Source organism: Nelumbo lutea, chromosome 3, assembly GCF_056320005.1.
Source record: "Nelumbo lutea isolate HS-2025 chromosome 3, American lotus-T2T, whole genome shotgun sequence".
NCBI classification, from domain to species: domain Eukaryota; kingdom Viridiplantae; phylum Streptophyta; class Magnoliopsida; order Proteales; family Nelumbonaceae; genus Nelumbo; species Nelumbo lutea.
Window position 1 is genome coordinate 67,353,862 of NC_142686.1, and position 26,582 is coordinate 67,380,443.

The following is a 26,582-nucleotide window of genomic DNA, read 5'->3' on the forward strand; positions in this document are numbered from 1 at the left end:
CAAACAGAGGAGATGTTCTCAGTGTACAGTTGTAGTGAGGCATGGGTAGATGTAGGTAAGAGATCTAAACTTTTAAAGTACCCCCAACCTCCTTGAAAAAAGATCAAAAACAACAATAGTTGTAGGAATCTATACTAGTTTAAAAGGCACAAATAGCCTCAAGAATATTTTTGGAATTTTCGGAGAACAAAATTTACCCCTCCATATTTAAACTTATAAAAAAAAATGAGGGCAAAAAAGGTGATTGGATCTTGATATTAAATGAGTTCAAAATAGGTAATTTTAAGACATTCAATGCATTCAATTCCCTATCATTAAATCCAAAATTTAAGGTATTAACTTGCATTCATCTTCATTGAATCATATATTAAAGTCATTTTTGTTTCTTCCCATCATTGCATGGTGGGCTAGTGGTTTGTGTCAAATGATGTCATAGTCAAACAAAAAATAAGTGTTATAAGTAAAAGTTATTTATAAAAAGTATATGAAATATATAATTTCAAACTGATCTGAAAGCAAAGGTATTTTCTTATCTAGATGGTGGGTTAATGATCCAACTTTTCAAAGAAACTCATGATGTCATAATTGAATAATAAATATTTAAAAAATATAAAACACAAAAAAATGAAAAAGTAAAAAAATTTGTTAAAACATTTGAAAACATTTCTAATGTTATATATTCATCATATTATATAAAAATAATTGTTAAAATAAAAATTATTTTTATTTATGATATAAATGGAATACCAAATTTAATAATAATAATAATCATGTTGGAAGGGTTGGAAATTAGGTTTTACATAGCCGAACCAAGCTTGGTGGCTGGCCGGATTTTTAAAATTTTCCTAACCCAACTCGGGAACTGATTTCTCAACGATTTTGAAATCGAAAATTTCAGGAACGATCATGCACTGAACAGAACCACATTTGAAAACTAAGTTACAATCGATCACACATGATACAAAGGCCATAATATGCAACTCCCAGAGTGGTAGTTCACGCCCAATATCAGTCCCAAAATCGACCTCTAAATGAAGATGGTGCAGTGTGTACGTGAAGCCAATTCAATAACATCGTTTCAGCAAAACTGGTACCAACTTGCTTTGGATCGACGTCGGTCTGCTAACCTGATATCCCTAATGTTTTTCTTACAAAAACACATAAGAGAACTTATGGAAATCAGTCCCTATCACAACTGGGTCGAATTAGGGTTTTGGAGTGAACTAGTTAATTTTCCCCTCCCCTCTTAGTCCCGTATATAGAGCACTCTCCTAATCAAGTTAGGAGTTGATCCAAATCAAATTTGGATCAAGACTTTATCTTTAATTGACACCTCATTTTTGCATCATTTAGTCTTTCTACAACACTTCAAATTTCAAGCATGCTTCAACTAACCTCTCAATTGACTTGTGGGTATCTTTAGAATTTCACAAAAGTTTGAACTTTAAACTCCAACACATATAGTACATAGAGCCCAAAAATCCAAATTGGATGATACCAATATCACACAAATCCGACACCATTTACCCCTTCATCTTAAGACCCAAAAGTCGAAACTGATTTTAATCGTCCGATCAAAGTCATTTTGATCTTGAATCTCATCTCACGTCAAATAAAAAATCTGAGGCCATAGGTACGTAGAGACCAAAAATTCAAATCTGATAACACCAAGACCACATGAATCTGGCACCATTTAGCCCCCTCATCTTAACACCCAAAGCTAGAATTGATTTCAATTATCCAATCGGGTTCATTTTAATCCTGAACCTCATCTCATGTCAAATCAGAAAGCCAATGCCATAAGTACATAGATCCCATAAAACCAACTCCAACAACACCCAGATCACCAAAAATCTGCTACCATTTACCCCTTCATCTCAAGACCCAAAGTCGGAACCGATTCTAATCATCCGATTGGGATCATTTTGATCTTGAAATTCATCTTATGTTAAATAAGAAATCCAACACCATAGGTACGTAGAATGCAAAAATGATCACCAAATCTGACACTACTTACCCCTTTATCTTAATACCTAAAGCTGGAATGATTTTGATTTGGATTTGTTTTAATCAACAAAAGTTTTGGAAAATGTAAATAAAACTTATCAAATAAAAAAGAAAAAATATGAACAAAAAGGATATCATCATAAAAAAAGAAGAAGAAAAAGAAGATATATGAAAGGGAAAAAAAAAGTTGAGTGAAGAAAAGTAAAGTAAAAAAACACAAAATAAAAACGTAAAAATGGTATTAGTAAAATAATGCAAAAGAAAAAATATGAGATAATGGTGTACAATGATCTAATTGATGTATTTTTTCAGAAGAAGTGTTATTCTCAAAGAGCCAAAATTCGGAAAGCATTATAGTTCAGCCTAGATTCTTTACCATGTCTAAAGTCTCTCATAAGACTGATTGTATCTCTTAAGCAGCGGTCCCGCCAAACACAAAGACGATAATGCCAACTCATGTCCTTTATAGTGACTACCTCCATCTCCAAGAAAGATTGAATTAGATGTCTATTAATTTGGCAAATTGGAAGCCGAGAAATCCCAAATTGCTCAATCTGCTCCTGCAATGGGAACCCAACCATCTCTCCCTCCTACATCCTATGTCTTTGCATCCTCTTCATCCTAAAACCCTGGTCCCATGCTAGAAACAACATACTAGTCATCTCCCTTTGTTTTTATTGCAAGAATCATACATTCTCATCATTCTAGGATATTTCCCACTCATAACCTTGAGAATCCAGTCATACCTCAATCCACTTTTGATTCATCGGAAGGAAAGAGTTTGAATATGACTACCATCCGGTCACCACTTCAAGATTCCCTCAAGATTGAATTAGAGCAGATGAAAGATGAATTGAAGAGCCTAAAAGAAGTTTGGAATTTGGGAGTTATAGAGTTTTGAGAGTTATGTTTATACCTTGATGCAGAATTACCTATTAAGTTCAAGATGCCAGGCCTTGAAAAGTATGATGGGAAGGGATGCCCGCAAATCCATTTGAAAATCTTCTACGGTGATATGTTTCAATATGGATCAAATAAGAAGTTATTCATTCAGATGTTTCAAAAGAGCATTACAAGGAGTGCTAGAACTTGGTTTACAAATTTGGCAGATGAAAAGAAAATGACTTAGAAAGGTGTTTCGGAAGCATTATTGGACCAAATTTCTTACAACATAGAGTTAGCACCTAATCAAGCAAACCTTGAGTCTATGACATAAAACTCAAGAGAAAGTTTTTTGAATTATGCATATTAGTGGCACGAAATGGTAGCTAAATTATGGCACCCGATGCTAAAGGAAGAGATGGTGTGGTTGTTTATCAAGACATTAAAGTATCAATTTCATACATTATTGATTGCATAACCTTTAAAGGATTTTAGTGATGGCAAGAAGGGAGCTATTAGAATCGAAGAGGCTCTTAGACAAGGTCAAATCAATCCGGTGATAATCCCTAGAAATTCATCATTGCTTGGGAAACCCTCACCTAAGTATCAAGAGGAGAATGAAGTACAAGTTATATATGCTTTTGACTCTCAAGTACCCCAAGCCCATTATACAAAAGGTTTCAAAATTGCAGCCCATCCAGGATCTTCTCAAACTAGTTGATCACTTATTAGTCACCTCAAAAGGAAAGAAGAAAACTCCCTCCTCTACAATGTCATCATTCTCAACTAATCCCATGCTTTAGTTCAAGGACTTTTGCAATTGCTTACATGGAGACCTCCACGAGCCTAAAAATTATGATGAAAATGCTCACTGTGATTATCATCAAGGGCACGATAACACCACCGACCATTGTTGGCAATTAAAGTTTGCAATTCAAGGTTTGATTGATGGCAAATGGACCTGTTCATGGGACATGCCGAGTTCGGGTCGGGCTTTGTATATGTATCAACAGAATACGCTCAGGCCCAAGCTCGAGCCCGGCCTGATAATTAGGCCTAAGTCTTGAGCCCGAGCCCGACCCTCATATAAAGCCTGAAGCTTGGGCCCGAGCCTGAGCTCGGCTAGAAATTTGAAAACATATTTTTTTTATTCAATAAAAAGTGTTTTATTTATATTAAAAACCTTCAAAACTCAAAAATAATAAACATCTCATTATTACTTGGAAAAAAAGAGGAGAACAAAGAAAAAATAGGGTAAATTACAAAGACCACCCTGTACTATGGAGTTTGTGACAAAGACCCCCCTGTACTATGACTGTGAGACAAAGACCCCCTTTGACCATTATGACGGAATGCGTTAAATTACCAAAATACCCCACTAAACTTTTTCTATTTTTTTATTGCCCTTTTTTCTCTTAAAACCTATTTAACCTAGTTTTCCCTTTCTTCTCCTCTTACTTTCTCCCAATAAGTCTCTTAGCATCAAAGATGGTCCGTTTGGCATTGAAAGATGCTTGATTCTTGGCCGCCTCCCCAATGAGACGTTCGGTGTCTGTAAATTCAACCCACGAGGGGGTGATCTGATTCCCTTGATCATTCGCTATAATCTCAACGTGTCCATTCCGGTAGACACCGACATAGGAATAAGCCATCTCAAGATCGATACCAATTACAATCCCGACCTTCGGAGATTCTTCAAAAGCCACAGCTAATCCTAACAGAAATTCTAAGTATCGAAAGAGAAGAAGAAAAAGGTAAAGAAAGTAAGTCGACAGTGAGAGAAGAAGAGAGCAAGACTCTGCAATCAAACAACTGAAACAAGCTCGTCGAGCATGTTACCCATAGCGAAGAAAACCAACAATGTTGTTGCCCTGTAATTTGCCCCCATCTTCATTGGATGCTTCTTTTTTTTGTTTTTTTAACAGAATAAAATTGCGTTATAAAAATTAATTTTTGATTGCTAATTTGCTAATCCATTCTAAAGATACTAACAAGCATAGAAAGTTCGAAACAACTCGTCTAACATGGTCATACTCATATTTGATCATTTGATGAGAGAGATTAGCCTTTGGCTTTCAAGATTGCTAGTCTCCTATTCATTTCCTCCTCGAAAACTACTGCTCCTTTCTCCTTTAGCTCAACTTCTTTATTCCCGGCCTGTGGGAGTTTTAGAGATACCTCCAACCCGTAATCATCAGCTAGTTGCTGCATCAAGGACCCCACCTCCTCAGGAGTAGACAGAGTTGTGGTGCCCACCATTGACTTCTCCATGAAACTAGCCTCACCTCCATGTTTACAAAGCTCTTTTCGAATCGATCCATGGTCTGAGATATCTTCTTCATGTTCCCAACAGAAAGCGCCCCTTCAAGTGACTTCATTATTCCGCTCATCGACTTCCCAATTGTCTACAGGTTGCTCTGGCTCCCGAGTCGTGCAACTACAACGTCAAGGCGGGATGGAAGGCGCAGATAGTTGAGTTGTTCATTGCGCTTTCTGATCGCGTTTTGAGCATAGATCCTTGCGCCATCCATGTTGCCCTTTTTAATCGCTTTCTTTACTTTGCCTCTCTCTGATTTCTCTTCCTGCTCATACTTCTTCGCTTGCCTAACCAGTGATTTCGATGTGAGCTTCAGCTGGAATATCTAACAAAGAAGAGGAATTTTTTCTTCTTCTTCTTCTTTTGGTGAAAAGAGAGGAGTTTGTTCAATCGTTCTTATCGGTTTTGGTTTGATGAAATATCGGTATGGGGAATATGGGGATTAAAAAATATTGTAATGGCTTTCTTGGATGGAATACTAATGGAAGGGGGTTTTGTCTCATGATCATAGTATAGGGGAGGTCTTTGTCGCAAAACAAAGTACAAGGGGTCTTTGTAATTTACCCAAAAAATATTGTATATGTATTTTTTATTAAATAAAATATATTTTTATTATTTAATATATAATATCAAGTCGGGCTCGGGCTCGGGCTCAGGCCAGGCTATTTTGAGGAAGCCCGAGCCTGACCCGAAAAAAAGTCAGGCCCGATGCTTTAGACCTGAGCCCAAGCCCGTAGGCCTAAAATTATGATCAAGCCTAACTTAATAATGGGTCGGGCCGGGCAAAAAAAGTCAGGCACGATGCTTTAGGCTTGAGCCCAAACCCGTAGACCTAAAATTATGATCAAGCTTGACTTAATAATGGGTCGGGCCGGGCCAGCCCGTCGGGATACCTGGCCCATGCACAGGTCTAATGGAAACATTCTTACTTACCAGGACCTTGTGCAAATGTAGCATTTTATATAAATCAACTAGAACCCACTGCCTGATTCAAGGGAAAAATTCAACACTTCCATCAATTTATTAGGAGTAGGGAAGGCATTTTGTGATCCTAGCATTTTTATTACTCTCGTTGGAGCTCCATTGGCGGCTCGACATCTTAGAGATAAACCATTAACTATTTGGATCTCTCGATCTTAACCAAAAAATACCATTAATTCTCCACCAACTCTTAGAGAAGATAGTCATTATATGGTGAGAATTTTGATGTCGATTCAGCCTCGAATGACCAAAGTCACCAATTCCAATTTTGAGCCATCATTGGTAATTGAGGACTTGACACATTTGCACAGACTACAAAATGTGTTATTGAAAGCCTACCTAAGGAAGGCATCTCTGTAATCAATTCGAATGTTTCATTAGGAGCTAAGAATATTTGATCTACTATTTCAAATGTTGCCTCTGATATTGGGGCACCTTCATCCGTTTAAATGTAGCTTCCAGAGTAGGGAGGCAATGCTCTCTATCCTACTTCCACATTCATCGGAGCATCTTTGCATCATTGAACATAGTCATTATCCCTTTCCTGTTTTCATGTCATTCAAAGACACACATTGAACTATGTTTGGCTTGATCCCTTTCAAAGGGGTACGTAGAGCAACCCATCTCATGGGTCTGATCACTTCCATCAATAAAATATCAGTTTTCCTAATTCATTTTTTTTACTTTCTCTTTTAGCCTAAAATACATAGTCATGACTAAATAATAAATCCTATTGGGTCCTGTTACCCTTAGAAGAAGATGAAGATTCCCCTTTCTAAGAAAGTTGCACAATTGAAACCTAAGATAATTGTGAATTTGTAATGAATCACAAAGATATGCCTTCATAAAAGGCTAACTGGCAATCATTGACTTGCATATGGAAATACTCGACAAAAAAGAATAACCCAATGAATAAAAATCACCGATTCCCACCCTTACCAACCTCATTGGACATTTCAAATAACCCTAAGCTTGCATCCCAATATTTTTCCAAAAGCATCCAAATATCTTAAACTGGGACAGTTTTGACCATTCAAGCATGTATCCTCTACCTATCCCCTTGAGATAGCATAGAGTGAGGGTATCATTAAAACCTATTGCTTCACTAATTGATAAAGGAAAGGACTAGAGGCCATCTTTGGCCGTTTTAATTCTCAAGTGACCCTTTTATCTCTTAAAATCTACTAGTTATCCTAATTAACCTAATGCATAAATACCTTTTTCCTGGTGAACTTATTAAACTCTTGGTGTGCCTTTTATAGGGCAAAACAAAAAAGAAAAAGAAAAAGAAAAAGAAAAGAAAAAATAGAACAAAAATAAAAAGAAAAAAGTGAAAAAAAAAGGAAAAGAGATAGAGGAAGGAGCAAAGAAGAAGAAACTGGGGCAACTTAGTATGTAGGAATGTTCAAAAAAGTATGGAAAAATTGAAAAGCTTTAAGGGAATGGAAATCAAAGAATATCAAACTAGTGAATTTGGGGCAGATAAAAAAATGAGGGAGAATGATAGAGAAATATTTGCAAAAGGTAGAAAAAAGAAAAAGGTGGTGTAAAGAAAAAAAATGGGGGCAAACTATTTGTTTCAATCATTCTATAATCAATTGGGTCGAGTATTTGTTTATTAGTTTTCTAACATATGAAGCCCTCCATGATCAGTGAAGTAATGTGGTTCATATTTGAAGATTTAAAGGGTATGTAAAGAAAAAGAAGAAGAAAAGAGAAGAAAAAAAAAGGAGAAAAATCAAAAGGATTAAGAGAATATAAACAAAAAAAATGATGATGAAGAGAAAATAGTAGCCTTAAATAAAGGTCAAGCATCTGGTGTCCCATTGTAAATAAGTTTTTAAGCCTTTTACCCTTTATTTTAGATCCCCTATCCTAAACCACATTTTGTCCCATTCACTAAGTCCTCCTCAATCCTTTAGAAATCGGTAATTCAACACGAGATAAACCTACTGATTGGTGATAAGAGACTTTGTTTTGAAACTTCTTCAATCAAGCATATCTTTCATCACAATTCTTCCTATTAACCAAGTACTGGGGCAGTTTCCCATAAAACCCAAGTGTTTCCCAAAGTGAATCTATGATTATCTCCCTTGCACTTTTGATGCATATGCCTTTATAATTGCTTTGGTTTCGATTAGCTCTTTTGAAGACAAGGAAAATTCTTTTATCTCTTGCTAAGGTGCAATGTGGGCCCCGTTTGACATAATTGTTCTATCCGGAATCAATACTAGTGGCATCTCTTGTTTTGATCCTATAGCCTCCAAAAAATGTGCAATAAAAGAAGAAAATTTTAGTCTCCTTTTTGTTTGAACTTTCGTACTATCTTTCTACTCTAGAAGTTACAAGAATAAAAAAAAAAAAAAAAGAGAAGAAAAAGAAAAGAAGAGGAAGAGATAAAATGAGGTCATCCTGGGGAGTTTGGCATTTGAATCGACTGCAGATGTTTCTTAAAGAAAAAGCTCAAGCCACACCACTACAGAAGTCTTTCAAAAAGGAGTTTAGTTGTTCATTGTGTACAAAAAAATTAAAAAAAAAGGAAAGAAGAAGAAAAATAATAAAAGGATAAGTAATAAAAAGAAATGTGCAAAGTGTGGTAAAAATGTATAAAAAAATGATTCCCAACAAGGAGAATGATCAAGCGAGAAATGACAATTGAACTAAACTAAATCTATCGAGGTGATATTTCTTGAGCTTCTTTGATCACATTTTACATTTATGTGATTTTGTGATAGTTTCATGTCTATTGATGTGCAATTCATTGCAAATTTTGGTTTTCATCATAATAATTACATTATTCTCATCATGAATTGTAGTTTTTAATCACATCATTTACTTTGTTGTTTAATCGGGTGACAAGTTTTTCGCTTTTGCACATTATTGTCCATATCGAATTTCTTTTCGCTTTATAGCACATGAGTTTATTGAGTTTAACACTTCACAAGTACATATTGAAATAGGAATTTTCTATTACATAGCGCATGATTCTTCTACCCTTTTGTACATCAAAAATTAGAGTTTTCCATTGCATAGAACATGAAGTATCCGCCCTCTAGCACATCATGAATTCTATTGCCTAGCACATGATTTTCCACTAAATAGTACATGGTTTTCCCATTGAGTTGCATAAGGAGCTTTCACCTTCGGCACACTACAAGTCAAAATTTTCTACTTCATAGCACAAGAGTTTATCCACTCTATTGCACATGGGTATTTGCTACTAAATAGCATATGATTTTCTCGTTGAATAACATATGGATCTTTTGCCTTTGGCACATCACAAATCAGAGTTATTTGCTTCATACCACATAGGTTTTTCCACCATTTTGGCACATCATAAGTCACTGATTTCTATACTTTATAGCACATGAGTTTTCTACTAGATAACACATGGATTTTTCACCTTTGACACATCACAAATCAGTGTTTTCCGCTACTAGCAAATGTTTGTCTGCTTTATAACACATGAGTTTTCTACTACATAGCACATGAAATTTCATGGAGTAGTGTATATAGGGGATGCACCTGGCTTATAGGATCGACATCGAAAACGTCGAAATAAAGACCTTTATCTAGCTTTGGAAGTGCACCGAGAAGACAACGCAAACTGCCACTCTGTCAGCACTCGATTTTTTTTTTGGTCCACTGCCTAAACCTCTACTATACCCTAAAGACCCAATCAGACCCATCTGACCTCTCTGAAACACCCAAATGCCCAAAAAGCCAACTTTTAGTCCCAAAGCCCTCAAATTCATAGTTAAATCTACCCGATACCAATCTGATGGTTCTGATTAACCACCATTTACATCTCAATTCTTAGATCATACACCATTGTTAAACTCAAGACCTCCCAAAATACCTACCCAACAAATTTCAAATCAAAATTCCTCCGCTTACCCTTCTATCAAACAAAGATTCAATTTTGGATCCCCTCGTTGACCCAAATTTCTATGATCTTGACCCTTCTAAACTAATTAGACATTACCACTAGATCCTGAATACCCTAAAATTCCCACCTATAAAATTTCAACCAAAAATACCTTTGTGTTCCCTTCCATCGCACTAAGATTCTATTCCGATACTCTAAATTGACTAAATTAAGCCCTTTCCAGATCTGCCCATTTGGCCCAATCTAACCCCACCAATTAACTCAGAATGTCCAAAAACACACATTGTCAAATTTCAGTCAAAAAGTACCCTTCTTTACCAATCTATCTAGAAAGATTTCATTTTGACTAATCTCATTAACTTGCACATGCAAAACCCCTCTTTATGCCCAACACCAATCTCAACCCTCACACATCATTGATCCAAACCCCCATCATTGAATCGGAACCCGATTTGACCCATTTTTTTAAATTACCAAAATACCACTAAATTTTAAAAAATACAAAAATACCCTTTGACCCTACCTATAAATTAAACCTAAACTTTTCAATTTAAGCTAATGCACTATTCGTCCTTTTCTTTCAACCGAACAAAGGCAATAATGACGGTAAAGAATCTGACCTCTCCAATTTCCTCTCACTTCCTTTCTCTCCTCTCTCGTTTAATCTTTCCCTTTCTCTTTCTTTCTTCCTTTTCTTCCCCTACTTCCTCCTCCCCCTTTACCCTATTCTTGGTCAATTGAGATTACCGCCGCTGTTGCAAATTCTAGCAACGGAGGTAGTCTCTTTCTCTCTTTTCCTTCTTTTTTATTTTTTGTCTCCCCCTCTCCCTCTTTCATGATTCCCATTCTCTTCGACCTTTCGTTCTCAATCTATTCTGTCTCCCATCAACTGAGTAAACTGATTGAAGCACCTATCGCCATCATCTACTTATTGGTACGCCGTGATAACTGAACAACGACGACAACGATTTTTATTCACTCCGGACTAACTCGACTGGTCCTCCTCTCCCTATTCTCCCATCTCTCTCCCCAAACCCCCTCCTTTGTTTTCCATTTTTTTCGTTTCTTTTCTTTTTCCGATCGCCACTGCAACTCTTGGCAGCAGTGATCTGATTCCTTCCCATCATTTCTCTCGTCCTATCCTCTCTCTGTTTTTCTTCAATTGATCTCTCTCTCTTCCTCTTCTCTATTTCACACCTTTGTCAACAATCACCACCAGCTGCAGCTGTACTTCACTCCTTGTATCACTTGTGCCACATTTGCCTACCGCTGTAACTTGGTAGCTATCGTGTCTCTGACTCCAATCTCGGTCCGTCATCGATTAGAGGAATTTTTGACAATCAATTCGCTCCTGCCCGCAACATAGGTTTGATCCCATTCAAGAGCTTATTCGAAGAGGAAGTTAGGAACAGAAGATCCTCAGTTCCCTGCTGCAACATTGTTCTTTAGATCGAAATCTCCATTTATTTCATCGAACAATTTTCAGGCCAACATACATTAAGTAAACTCCTAAGTTCCTTTTTGTTTGCAATTTGATTTTTCCATCCTACTCCAATTTTGTTTTTGTCTGTGGCACCAGGGCTGTCATTCACTAGGATAGAAACAGATGAAATTTATCGCAGCTACCCACCATTAGCCTGTAGTAAAAGCGGCATAATCATGATCAAGAATAAGGTAGTGGAGGACGGTATTATCAACCTACTTCCACCACCACTGGGATTAACCCCAACAAAGATAGGTATAGACCAAGGTGGTGCAATTATCACCGGTCTCCTAACTATGATTACTTTGACTTACAACAATTATTCACCCAAAAAGTCAAGTTGGATGCTTAAGTTAAAAGGAAACCTGCCCAAGTAGAGACTGAACCCCTCCCTGCGCGTCTATAAGGGGAAGCATCAACGTCATATGCACATCGACTCGTGATAGCGCCAACACATGTACTAGTCCAACGTTTTGAGCAGAGCGTCTATCTCCAACACTTTTTTAGTAAACAAGGAACAAGCAACAACCTGAAGACTCGCCATCAGAGCATTTGTAGAAGCCTTAAAAAAAGTCATTAGAGCCACGCTGCATGGACAAGCTAAACGTCAAGTTCACGATAGAAGACATGCAAGCCACTTACCCCCACCACAATCGACACCCGTACATAACAGCCAGGATAGGGGGCTACGAATGCGACATTCGCTGATCGATCAAGCTAGCTATGTGGACCTCATCTCGTTACACACCTTGAAACTAATGAGTATAAAGGAGGATGTGGTCAAAGGCCTGCCATCTATCACTGAAGGCTCCTTCATGCTTCTAGTCGTCATTGGGCCTTTTTTTCACAAAGCAAGAATTACAAGTGATTTCGGGGAGAACCACTTATCATGCCCTCCTCGGACGACCACTAATACACAACCTAGCGCTAGTACCATCCACCTATCATCAATGTACCAAAGCAAAACACAGAGGAATGATAATCTGAATTCCAACAACCCGTGTCCCATTTGAGAAATCATAAGCCTAGCTACATGATGCGATTTACTATTCAGAGCTCGCTGAGGATGGAGAGACACGAGTAGTGAAGGTTGAAGTGATACAGTTGCCTAGACAATAGACCTGTTCATGGGCCGGGTGGCCCGACGGGCTGGCCCAGTCCGACCCGGTCCCCGGATGGGCTTGTATGTGTTTATAGGCCCACACGCTTAAACTCGGACCAAAAAGCCTAGCCCGCAATAAATTCGAGCCAGGCTCGGGTTTTGTCAAAATAGCTCGACCCGATTCGACTTAAAATGTGTTCTGTGATTATGTCCATTTGAATAAATTTTTTGATTTAAGAATGTAAAACTGTGTTTTAAAACGTAAAAGAAAGGGAAAAAAACCATCTTTTAGGCCCATTGTTCATTTAAATAGGAAAAAAAAAACTGATTATGACAGATTTGGCACTCTAGTGGAATTGTGACATGTGGCACCTCATGCAAACCAAGTGCAGCCTCTTAACGACTAGGCAGCTCTGTACAGCTCGGGTAGCTCGACATAGGCAGCTCGGTATAGCTAGGGCAGCTTGGCATAGGCAACTGACTACTCCACAGTCAGCCTGGTGTCTTACGAAGAGCTCACCACTTAGGGGCAGCTCAACACTTACAAGTAGCTCGGCATAGGCAGCTCGCCATAGGCAGTTGACCACTCCGCAGGTAGCCTGGCGTCTTACGAAGAGCTTGCCACTTAGGGGCAGCTTGGCACTTACAGGTAGTTCGGCATAGGCAGCTAGCCACTCCGTAGGCAACTTGGCATCTTACAAAGAGCTCTCCACTTAGGGGCAGCTCGGCACTTAGGGGCAGCTCAGCATATCGCAGGAAAATCTCCTGCCTGACAGCTGTACCTGACAGATCCAGAGACCTGCGCCCACGTCTCTCGCTAGGTGGCGCCGTGCCTGCCAGTCTTGAGAGCTGTCCCTTGACTGGCAAAGCCGTACTCTATAGCACCCGCCTGCACCCACCACCTCAGCTCTGACAGTAACGGACGCAGTAGAGAGACAGAGGCGGTTACACCTGACTTGACAGAGGCTATTACGCCTGATTTGATAGGACACCACTATATAAGGACTCCGACCCCCAAAGACAAGGGGAGGGAGGGAAAAAATGGAGGTAATCGTTGCTCTCTACCTCTCTCATTTCTCCAATATTATCTTCAAAGCTCTCTACAATCAGAGTGTTAACTTAAGCGTCAGAGAGCCCCCACGAGAAAATAACCCCAGGTCCTCTAATTCAGTTCTCGCAGGTCCTCAGCTCCTGCCGCCTACAAAGAGGAGGAAAAGATGGAGTTCTCGCAGGTCCCTCAGCTCCCGCCACCTACAAAGAGGAGGAAAAGATGGAGTTCTCGCAGGTCCCTCGGCTCCCACTGCTTACAAAGGAAAGAAGACCACCTCATGCTAAGGGCAGTCGAGTTGCGCTACAACAGGGAGCTCCACCATTCTCTAAGTCACAGGCCGCCTAGTAGGGAGTTTGCCACCAGGTAGCTCTCCACTAGGCAGTTCGCCACCACGGAGTTTGCCACCACGCAGTTCGCCACCAGGGAGCTCACCACTAGGGGAGCTCACCACCAAGCAGTTTGCCACTAGACAGTTCGCCACCAGGCAGTTCGCCACTAGGCAATTCGCCCCCAGGCAGTTCTCCACCAGGCAGTTCACCACAAGGCAGTTCACCACCAAGTAGCTCATCACTAAGTCACGTCACCACCGGGTCAAATATCGAGGTACTTCGCCAAAAAATTTTTACATCACAAAACATTGGTACGTGGCCAGAAACAGTTACATCAATTGGTGTCGTTTGTGGGAAACACTACAAAAAGCTAAGTTCTCATCTTACAAAAGCTAAGTCCTCTTCTCCCAGAAACCTAAATCCTCACTTTTTAGAAATCGAAGCTATCGCTTTATAGTTTACATCTTTTATGAACTCAAAGACTATGCAGGGAGCTAACAGACTAAGTAGCTCTACCAACCTTACTTTCAATTCAGATAATGCCTCATCAGTCCTCTTTGCAAGGTCCCCCCTACAAAGATGAGCTCTTCGTGGCTTCCATGGGAGTTGGCGGCCAATCGGCTACATAGGCGTCCTTACCGGTCGAGCCTTCCAAGGCTCCCGTGTGAGCTGGCGACCAAAAGTTGGTAGTGCTGCCCCCGAAGGTCGAGCTCCTAGTAGCTTCTTGTAGGAGTGGGTGATCGGCATTACGAAGCTGATGTAGCACAATCATAGCTCGACACCTCACAAGCAAAGCCTACGGGCCACATTACTACTTAAGACCTGGTCGCCTCTCTGGCACTGGCATAGTAAAAAAAGAGTAGACTATGAGTCACTCCCAAAGCGTATGGGCCACATTACTGCTTAAGACCCAGTCGCCAGTCCGGCACGGGCAAAGTCAAAAAAGAGTAGACTACGAGTCACTCCTAAAGCCTACGGGCCATGTTATTGCTTAAGACCCGGTCGCCTCTCTGGCACAAGCAAAAGTCAAAGAAGAGTAGACTACGAGTCACTCCCAAAGCCTACCGGCCACACTAGGAATTGGATCAGCACTTACTAGCTCGTCGACTTACGGGCCAAAAGAAGGAAATCTACTCCCTTCGCTGAGTTACTCTCAGCTCGGGAGTGGGGGGCAACTGATGAGGGCAGATTTAGTCCTCCAGTGGAATTGTGACACATGGCACCTCATGCAAACCAAGTGCAGCCTCTTGACGACTAGGCATCTCGGTACAGCTCGGGTAGCTCGGCATAGGCAGCTCGGTATAACTAGGGCAGCTCGGCATAGGCAGCTGGCCACTCTGCAGTTAGCCTAGCATCTTACGAAGAGCTCACCACTTAGGGGCAGCTCAGCACTTACAGGTAGCTTGGAATAGGCAGCTCGGCATAGGCAACTGGCCACTCCGCAAGCAGCCTGGCGTCTTACGAAGAGCTCGCCACTTAGGGGCAGCTCGGCACATACAGGTAGCTCGGCATAGGCAGCTTGCCACAGGCAGCTGGCCACTCCACAGACAGCCTGGCGTCTTACGAAGAGCTCTCCACTTAGGGGTAGCTCGGCACTTACAGGTAGCTTGGCACTTAGGGGCAGCTCGGCATATCGCAGGAAGATCTCCTGCCTGACAGTTGTACCTGACAGATCCGGAGACTTGCGCTTACGTCTCTCTTTAGGCGGCATTGTGCCTGCCAGTCTTGACAGTTGTCCCTTGACTGGCAGAGCCGTACTTTACAGCAACCGCTTGCACCCGCCACCTCAGCTCTGACAGCAACGTCCACAACAGAGAGACAGAGGCAGTTACGCCTGACTTGACAGAGGTTGTTATGCCTGATTTGACAGGACACCACTATATAAGGACTCCGACCCCCAAAGACAAGGGGAGGGAGGGAAAAAATGGAAGTAATCCCTGCTCTCTAGCTCTCTCGTTTCTCCAATATTATCTTCAAAGCTCTCTATAATCAGAGTGCTAACTTAAGCATCAGAGAGCCCCCACCGGGAAAATTCCCCCGGGTCCTCTAATTCAGTTCTCGCAGGTCCTCAGCTCCTGCTGCCTACAAAGAAGAGGAAAAGATGGAGTTCTCGTAGGTCCTCAGCTCCCGCCACCTACAAAGAGGAGGAAAATATGGAGTTCTAGCAGGTCCTTCGGCTCCCACTGCCTATAAAGGAAAGAAGACCACCTCATGTTGAGGGCAGTCGGGTTGCACTGCACCAGGGAGCTCCACCATTCTCTAAGTCACAGGCCGCCTAGTAGGGAGTTCGCCACCAGGTTGCTCTCCACCAGGCAGTTCGCCACTAGGGAGCTCGCCACCAGGTAGTTCGCCCCCAGGGAGCTCGCCACTAGGGAGCTCACCACCAGGTAGTTCGCCACCAGGCAGTTTGCCCCCAGGCAGTTCCCCCCCAGGCAGTTCGCCACCAAGTAGCTCATCACTAAGGCACGTCACCACCGGGTCAAATAACGAGGTACTTAGCCAAAAAATTTTTACATCACAAAACATTGGTACGTGACCAGAAACGGTTACATCAAAAACCATATGAATTTTTAATTCTAATTTGAATAGGGAAAATTGTAATTTTTTTTATTAGGTCGGACTTCGTGCTCGGGCTTCAGACATTTCATCAAGGCCGGGCTTGGGCCCAAGTTATAGGCCCATTGGTCGGGCCAGGCTCAGGCTCGGGCCTAACGTATTTCCATTAATGATGAGAAAAATCCCGACCCAAACCCGACCCGGCCCGACCAATGAACAGGTCTAACAGACAAGCAAACAAGGCCCCACAGAGCGAAGGAAGCGGTCATGTTGTGTGCGAATGACTGATGAAAATGGGAAAAGCTATTACATGATCTTCGGCGAGTATGAGGAAAGGAGTGTCCCCATCGCAATGAAATCAACTACAGAGGCATGACCATTTCGTTTTTTTTTTTAATTTATGACTATTGTAATTAATTGATTATCAATGAATATATTATTTATCCTCTTTTCTCCATCATAAATATTTTGTGAAGAACACTTTCTAGAATTACCACACAATGACATCATGGTGGCCACGTCACCGCAAGAGAATACGACACCCCGGCGGCAGCTAGTGATGCATAAGGTACATAACCCGTTGCATAAAAAATATATGACCATACGAATGACACAAACACAATTAAGTAACTAAATCAACATCCTCAGTAGGACAAACACAAAGAGACTGTTGAATACTATGATGAGATTCTTGCACCACCAAAGCACATGCAAGATTCAAACAGCACAGTAGAAAAACCGTTAGAGGAAATTGACCGAGCCGCAGGGAAGGTGGATAGTAGGTCATTGTACATTTCAGCCAAATTACAAGAAGACAGAACGAAACTTGTTTAACTATTAAAAGTCATTACTACGCACTGTGCTAAAACTTTCTTTGCGATTGATAGAGTTTTTGGACGTCTTTGCCTAGTCGTACAATTGGATGTCAGGGTTAAACCTAGCCTTGGCCAAGCACTTCCTGTATATCGACCCCAAGCACAGGTTCGTAAAATAGCTTTAACACATCTTCAAGCCAAAAGTGGCTTTGAAGATTAAAGGAGTGATTCCTAAAAGTAGGCTTCATCAAACCCATTGCATACTCTCAATGGTTGGTGAACATCATACCAGTCAAAAAGAAGAATAGCCGGTTAAGGTGTTGTGTTGACTTCCGAGATTTAAATAATGCATGTTCGAAGGACAAATTCCCTCTGCCCAATATGGACATATTGATAGATTCCACAGTAGAGGATGAACTCTTCTCTTTCTTAGATGCATATAGTGGTAACAACTAGATTTATATGGATCCCATAGACGCTCCACATATGACACAAGGAGGTTGAGTGTTACGTGGATGACATTGTAGTAAAATCCAAGAAAAGAGAAGATCATGTAGAAGTCCTAAAAAAGGTATTTACGAGGTGTAGAGTTTTCAACTTGAAACTGAACCCTTTGAAATGCAAATTTGGGGTGCGATCAAGAAAGTTCTTAGGAAACAAGGTTGAACAAACTGGGGTCCATCTTGATGAAGGAAAAGTGAAAGCAATTTTTGAACTTCCTCCCCCAAATATCGAATCGCAACTCAAAACATTCTTAGAGAAAGTGTCCTACCTCAGAAGGTTCATCCCAGGTTTAGCACTTGTGGCATCCCTTCTTTTAAAGCTAACAAAGAAGTCTGTAGAATTCAAATGGTCATCAAAACACCAACATGCCTTAGATCATTTAAAATAAGCCCTAGCAAAAGCACCGACCATCTCTCCTTTGAAGTGTGGCCAGGAGTTCAAATTGAACATTGCATCCAACTCAGAAGCTGTAGGATGATTGCTAGCCCAAGAAAATGAAGAGAAACAAGAGTGCCCCATTTACTACGCCAGGAGAACACTCAAACCAGCAGAAAAGAACTACTCCCATGTAGAATAACAATGCTTAGCATTCGTCTTCGTTGCTCAGAAGTTCAGGCACTACATATTAGGGCAGAAGGTGGTCCTAATAACGAAAAGAGACCTGGTCTGATACTTCATCGATAGACCTCCACTATTAGGAAGATTGGTTAAATGGATGATGTAGTTGCGTGAGTATAACATTGAATATACCTAGTTTAAGGCCATTAAATGCCAAGCTGTAGCAAACCACCTAGTAGCCTTCCCTTCTAGTGGCAAGTTTCACATTTCTAAAGACATACCCAGAGAACTTCCCCTCATCGCAACAGTAGAAAGTGCCAAATTGACCTTAATGTTCGATGACAGCTGCACTAAATCCTCAACAAGGGTAGGAGTCACATTGACTTCCCTAAGTGGATAAACCACAATCTATTCCTTTAAACTATAGTTCCCCTGTTCCCATAACATCGTGGAGTATGAAGCTCTCTTATTAGGATTGATAGTTGCAAGAGATTCTAGGGCAAAGAAAGTAAGAGTGATTAGTGATTCCAACTAGTGATCAATGAGATTGGAGGGGAGCGGCAGCGACCCCCATCTCTGGCTTTCTTCTTCTTCTTCTTCTTCTCTTCCTTTGTTTCATTTCCGCCACTGCAACTATTCGAAGACAGCGGGGATCTCCTCTCTAACCTTCCACCACTGGCCCATATCCCTCACTCTCTCCTCTATTTTTTATTATTCACTTATTTTTTTCTCTATTTTTGCTCCTCACAATTTCCATCCCCTCTGTCACCACTGAACCAGTTGCCGCCCCCTCTACTCTGATCTAACCCACCACTGGCTCTCTCTCTCGCCACCCTCTGTCTCTTTTTTTTTCTTCTTTGCCTCATTATCTTCTTTGTTTCTTTCCCTCCATATCTCTGCCCACAGTTCACTGCCCTCTTGACGAGAGCAGAGGATGAGAGTTATAGCAGCGGTGATTCTCTTGGCTTGTGGCTGTGTTTGTTCTAGGTATCATATGAAATCCTATCTAGAATACTATCTTCTCATCAATCTTCGATCTAGACAACAGAGTTCTCGGATCTTCCCTGCAGCATCAGTTATCTCAAGACAAAATCCCAACCCCATGTTGCTTGATAGACTAAAACTCACCTGAAAACGACCACTAATTGAACGCATCGAACCTAAGTCGATCATGGCAATCATCTTGCTTAGAGTTCGGTATATTGCCTTTTTGATCTGGGTATTCGATAGCAGACCGAAACCTCCCCTGTCCATGTGCTCGAGTCAGGCGAGTTGTAGAGGTCATTCCTGGTTTTCCCATCCTCAGAAGGTGAAAATGCCTCTAGCATCATTCAAGTAAATTAAAACTGAACCTATTTTGTTTTGTTTTTCTTTACAGGGAGGATTTGAGGTTGAGGAGGAGGTCGGTGGAGTGGGTTCCATCGAACTCACCCCCGTAGACCGTCTGTCTTCAACCCAATCCGATCTGAAATTTGCTGCTTGCTCCCATGCGATGTTTAATTTAGTTCAGTCAAAAAATGGTTAGTAGATTGAATTAGTTAATCTCGAAGTTTATTCATCCCCTTTTTCTTTGAATATTTTAGCTGATATGTTTTAGTCTTTAGTCCATTGCTGTACTGCATGTTGATGCTTGCTGATCTTCATCCAAAATTTATTTGTTTAGCTAGTAATAGGTTAACTATTATTCTCTTTCTTTTCTTGAATCTGAACTAAATAACTGTTAAGCTCATTGAGTTTGTAGGGAGATTTCTTATTTCATGTGCTATCTTTGATCTAATTCATGGGCTACCATATGGGCCCCACCTTTGGACCAGGGAGAGGGGTGCCTAATCCCTTCCCTCTCCCATCCGAGACTTACATGAACTAGTTTGGACCAATGCCTTGGGTTTTAGAGTTATTATTAAAGCAAAACATTTTAAAAAATCATTCTCGGAGGTCCCATCACCTCTTTTTCTTAATCTGATGGGTGGCGACTCCATTTTCAGCCCAAGTGGCAAGTGAGCCGATTTTCCGACACTCATAGTGAGGAACCCTTAGCCATAAGTATCCAAATGCAAAGTGAGCCATAGATAGAGAGACTAGCACATTGGATTGAGTCCAAGGATGATGTAGGGCAAGGTGACTAGAGGCTAGCAATATTGGAAAAGTTAAAGAACCCCACCTCTATGATGCATGATAATAGGGTATTGTTGCAATCCCAGTTAGTAACTGGGTGCTATCTCACAACATGGTAGACGGGGTTAGGGCAAGATGCCTAGGACCGACATAAGTCTTGATAATAATGAAAGAAGTGCAAGAAGCATATTGTGGGGACATAACCAATTCCCTATGTAGGAGATTGCAAGGAATGGGCTATCATTGGCCTACCAATATGCAACATGACTACCCATGGCCTTTCCATACTTGGGGAGTAGGCAAAATCCATCCTCCCTCTAAGGGATATTGCTTCACCATAATAGCCATAGATTATTTCACTAAATAGGCAGAAGAAATACCATTAAGAAGGATTTTTTGTCGAAAACATTGCCAACTTCCTAAGGCGGCACATTGTTCACTGCTTTGGAGTGCCGATGAGAATTTTAACAAATAATAGGCTGTCAATCAAGAATCAAGAAGTCCACAATCACCTTGGACAATATGGGGCACAGCTAGGTACCTCGATGATGTACTACCCACAAGGGAACATGCAAGCCAAAGCATCCAACAAGACCTTGTTAAAGATGCTAATTGCTAAGCAAAATGGTGGCCGAAAATCAAAAGGACTGGGCCAATAAGCTATCTGTCACACTTTGGGCATATCAAGCATCACTACGGAAAATTCAAGTAACTCCTTATGCCTTAGTCTATGGCCAAGAAGCCGTCCTACCAGCAGAAATACAAACAATATCTACCAGAATAGCCCACACGGTGGGAAAACACTTTCAGATGGATGAAATGGACGAATCACTCTAGGATGACCTAGAGTTTGTAGAAAAAAATAGAGAGAAGTGCTTTAAAAAATAGATAAAATACAAACAACTCATGGCATCGAACTTTAATAAATTGGTCAAGCCCCAGAGGTTCAAGGAAGGAGACAAAGTCTTAAAGACAATCCTACATGTACAACAAGGAAAACTGGCCAGAAAGATCTTAACCAATTGGGTTGAACCGTACGTCATAAAAGAGGTCCATCCAACCGGATACTAAATATTATGGAACCCAAAAACAAATGAATAGGATGAACCCATGAACGTCCTTTGGCTAAAATTGTACAATGGATAATGATATAATGATTGTGTCATTATTTATTAATGAAATTCTTTTTTAGTTCAATCATTCAGAGCTTGTGCTTAACAAATTTTTGTCATTGTTTACAAGTAACATGGTATTTTCTAAGCAAATTTATTTGCCATGTACGACTAACATATTTGCACATCTCAATTCCTTGGCAACCCCAGGAAGGCCCGAGCTACCCCAGGTGCACATATCAATTCCCTAGCAACCCTATGAAGGCCTTGGAAACCCCAGGTGTACATCTCAATTCCCTAGCAACCCCAAGAAGGCCCTAGCAACCTCAGATGCACATATCAATTGCCTAGCAACCCCAAGCGCACATCTTAGTTCCCTGAAAATCCTAGGTGCATATTTCAATTTCCTAGCAAACCCAAAAAGGCCTTGGCAACCCAGGTGCACACCTCAATTCCTTAGCAACCCAGGAGCATAACTCAAATCCCCAGCAACCCCAGAAAAACCCATAGCAACACTAGGCAGTTGTCTTACAAAAGGCCATGGCAGGCCCTTGCATTGCACATTTCCTATGAAGCCCTGGATAACTAGTCTCAAGCACCAGTGATTTACTCTATATTTTCCTATAGCACAAACAATCACAAATATAGCGGACCACAAGGTTCACTATAATCAAACTATCGCAAAAGAGCTTGACACTAGTAAGCTTTGGCACCATCCATCTCATGCCAAGACTAGCGGAGAATGCACTATTTCAGTTGCTTGCTAACCTTTCAACATACTAACAACCAATCAACGTGACCACATATCCCGAACATGGTCCCAGTAAACCTATATGCATCATGGCCCACGATATTATCATTTTATCAACACGTTGTAACAGAGTATTCGCAACAGGTCCTTAAGTCACACACCACAAGAATATTATGTCCCTTTAGAAATTCTGCACATTAAATGGGGGCTTCCTATTACACCAAGCCAACACCGTATTTTCCCCTACCTCATACTTTTTACTAAAATACAGTCCTAATATTTCAAAACTATCTCTGAACGTTTTAGAACCCACCAATAACGCATCAATCACATTAATCTTGCAACAAACGCTTTGAGTATTCTGACAACTCTCTACATCTACCAACGTACCTGGGGTTCTACATACACCTCTCAAATGTTTCTTGTTAGAAAGACTTCTATTGAAAAATAGGGGGCTGCAATTTTGACACCTCTTCTCACTCTCAAATGGTTCTTGATAAGATGCCTTCTACCAGGAGGCCCAGGTGACACCAAGTGCCTGAGGAGACCATTTGCCATGGTGGCTCCCAAGCACTCATTAGAGCAGACCAGCCTATCGGTGGTACCAACAACCCATCGCCCATAAAACTATAGACCAAGGAAACGATCATGATAGATAGATACTCTAGAAACTAAGAAAATACACAACGATAATGCAAAGTAACCAAACTTAGGGATAACGATTCGAAGGATGCAAAACCTCCTACTATAAGATCCCAATACTAATCATCAGAGGGCAATTAAATAAAAGAGACACTCTCATGTGCGACAAAGCGATATAGTCATCGAGCCCATAAGAGGCCCTACACATCTAGATAAAACCAAGGAAATCGACAAATACAAAATAGCTAACAGTGATTAAACCAATCATATATATAATCCTCTTTTCTTTTTAAGCACAACAAAATGGATGTACAATTACAAGACAAAAAAAAAACTATAATTCTAGAGTCTGGAAAATACAAAAGATCATGAAAATGGAACAAAATGTTGGATATAATCAACCAAGGCAGAACCACTCATCCTGCATTTCAGAAATCACATTGAGTTTCACTTTCTATTTTTGTATCTCAGTGAGCTTGTGTATTCCTCTCGTAGTTGTGATATCCTTTCTTGTTTGTGTCACCTCCTCGATGTGAACTACTATCGCTTCTTCACTCTTCTCAATGATCGCATCTATGAATTTCAACTGCTTGCGTAGGTCGGCTTGATCCTCTAGAGACAAAGGACTGCAGTCCTTATAGCTAGCTTTCCAAAACACATGGAGAGATAACCCACTCTCGAATACACTCCATCTTAGAACCCATCACAACAAAAGAACTACATGTCTTAAGCCATTGAGCGAACAACGACCAAGATAGTGTATCTATCAACTGCGACATGACCGAATTCATCAATCCGGCCACAGTATTCAAGGAGGCGCTCATGACCATAGTAGGGATCTCATCTAAGGGAAGCCAACCATTTTGAATAATGAGAAAAATAATATCAACAACATTATGAGAGATAACAAATTGCTAATGCCTCCTAAGACCTTGGATGTTGATGGGTCAACCACAACAAATGCAATGGGAAGCATTTCCTTTCTCTTATAATACTCAGCCAACTCCCTTTCTATAGCAAAGAGCTCAGCTAGGAGTACCGAGTCATTGGGACACACATCATAGGTTCCAACCTCCTTTGGCATTGCGCTACCGACGATGTCCCCTGCCACGCGTGCCCCATAACTAGCCATTGGCCCTTGCTCCAAACTAAGTGATCTAGTCAGTTTCCGAAGTCATTCACAATAGTGGTCTCTTCCGGATCTTCAAGAGGCTGTTGACTACGGGGGCAGTAGAACTTGCAACTTCCTCCTGAACGACATCACTTCCCAGACAACCAACAATGTTTATAGGGGATGTTTCTACATCACCGACGGTAGCAGCATCGTCTACCAGCACTTTCTCTTCACCTCCCTCGGGACAAAGACAACTCAACTCTTCCACGAAACGCCTAATAATGGGTAACACAACAACACTAGTGGGAGTAGAATGAAACGGAACCTAGAATAATAGACAAAAATTAGTACTACCAATCGATACTACATATACATGCACTTGAGTAAAATAAAATAAAATAGATATGTGTTTTGATGTAATTTGAGAAGAAGAAGAAAGAAAAACAACTAGGCTTTGAAGATAAGAAGAAGATGGAAGAGAGAGAAGAGAGAAGAGAGAAGAGAAAAAAAAAGGGGTTCGGTTAGATAGATCTGCCACCCCGTTAGATATTATATATATTTGTGTCCTTACAAAGGTCGGAGTTACTCTAATACCCCTACTTAAAATAAAAGACAAATAAATAAAGATAAATAAGGCCCAACCGACCCAACTTGGGAGTAGATATTAACTATCTCTTCACTCCCCCTCAAGTTGGGAGTAGATATTTGTCATTCCCAACTTGCATAAATCTATATCCAACTTGATTTTTGTGACTTCTTTAGTAAAGAGATCAACTAACTGCATGTCTAAGGCAATATAAGGAATATACACTTCTTAAGATGCAATTTGCTTTCGGATAAAATGTTTGCCAACCTTGATATTGTTAGTCCTGTCATGTTGTATTAGGTTGTGGGCAATATTAATTGCAGCTTGATTATCGCAATACAACATCAGAAGCTTCTCATAATCAATTTACAGCTCATTAAGCAAGGATTCCAGCCATAACACTTCTGCAACACCATTAACCATGGACCTATATTCAACTTTTGCATTGGAGCGAGCAACAACATTTTGTTCCTTGCTTCTTCAGGAAACAAAATTTCTCCCCACAAATGCACAATACCCAGAGGTAGACCTTCTGTCATCAACACATCCAACCTAATCAGCATCTGCATATATTTCTATTTTCAAGTGACCACTATTCATTGAGAGTATGCCTCTCCCTAGGCATCTCTTCAAGTATAAGAATAGTAGCAATAAATGCCAGGTACGACCTATAGGATTTTGAGAGACAATCATAAGAAAAGAACTTGGAGAGACAGTGGACAGTGGATGAAGTACAATGGTGATTCCCTTTACGATTTGCAATTGGAAGATCAAGGTCATCTGAAGGAGGACGCTAAGGATCAACAGTGTCAAGCAAGGTATTTACAGTAGTGGACTCAACAGTGGGAGCAATGGTAGTGTCTGGATCCAGGCCTGTAGAAGACGTTGGGATTGGCTTGGATTGCTGTTGAGGACCGGAATCAATTTGCCTCCACCACTATCTGTGATACACTCTCAATTCCATGCACTTTTGACAATCCTCTTCACGACACTCCCCCTCAGTAAATAGGACATGTAATGGAACTTTTGGGGCTGATACTAAAATCCCTTCCTCACTACTCTCCCCCTAAGGAGAAGCCCTATGATAGTAGGGTATATCCTTAAAAAACGTGACATCCATGGACACAAGACATTTCTCTGAAACAAGCTCATAACAACAATATCCCTTTTGATTTTGTGCATACCCAAGGAAAATACATTTAGCAGCTTTGTTATCAAATTTAGAGTAATGAGGTCCAAGGATTTGAACAAAACAAGTATACCCAAAAGTTTTAAGGGGAATAGTGAATAGGTCCTTGTCTGGATACAGAAGGCTGAATGGTCTTTCAATATCTAGAATCCATGAAGGAATCCTTTTAATAAGGTAAACTGTTGTACGGATAGCATCCCCCTAGAAGCGTATGGGAACATTAAAGTTAAGCATGATGCTTTTGGCTACCTCTAAGATATGCTTATTTTTTCTCTGAGCAACCACATTCTGTTGAGGTGTATGGGGACAAGTGCTTTGATGAATGACCCCATGATCTAGGAGATATGATGCCAAGGGTTTTACAAAGTACTCCTTAGCATTATCAAATCTAAGAATTTTGATATTGACTTCAAACTGGGTCAGTACCATCTGATGGAAAGCCTGGGTTAGAGAAACGACCTCATCTCGAGAGTGCATAAGGTAAACCCATGAGAAATAGGTATAATCATCAACAAATAACAAAAAATATTTGTACCTCGCATGGTAGGATTATGATATGTCCCTCAAACATCTGTATGCACAATTTCAAAATGAAGATT

General features: G+C 40.6%; 2 pseudogenes; both read right to left on the reverse strand.

Moving 5' to 3' along the window:
- Positions 1 to 4,343: 4,343 nt before the first annotated feature.
- Positions 4,344 to 4,777, reverse strand: LOC148865410 (heat shock 70 kDa protein BIP1 pseudogene; annotated as a pseudogene).
- A 46-nt stretch (positions 4,778 to 4,823) lies between these two features.
- On the reverse strand, positions 4,824 to 24,226 carry LOC148865411 (ESCRT-related protein CHMP1A-like; annotated as a pseudogene).
- Positions 24,227 to 26,582: the final 2,356 nt, after the last annotated feature.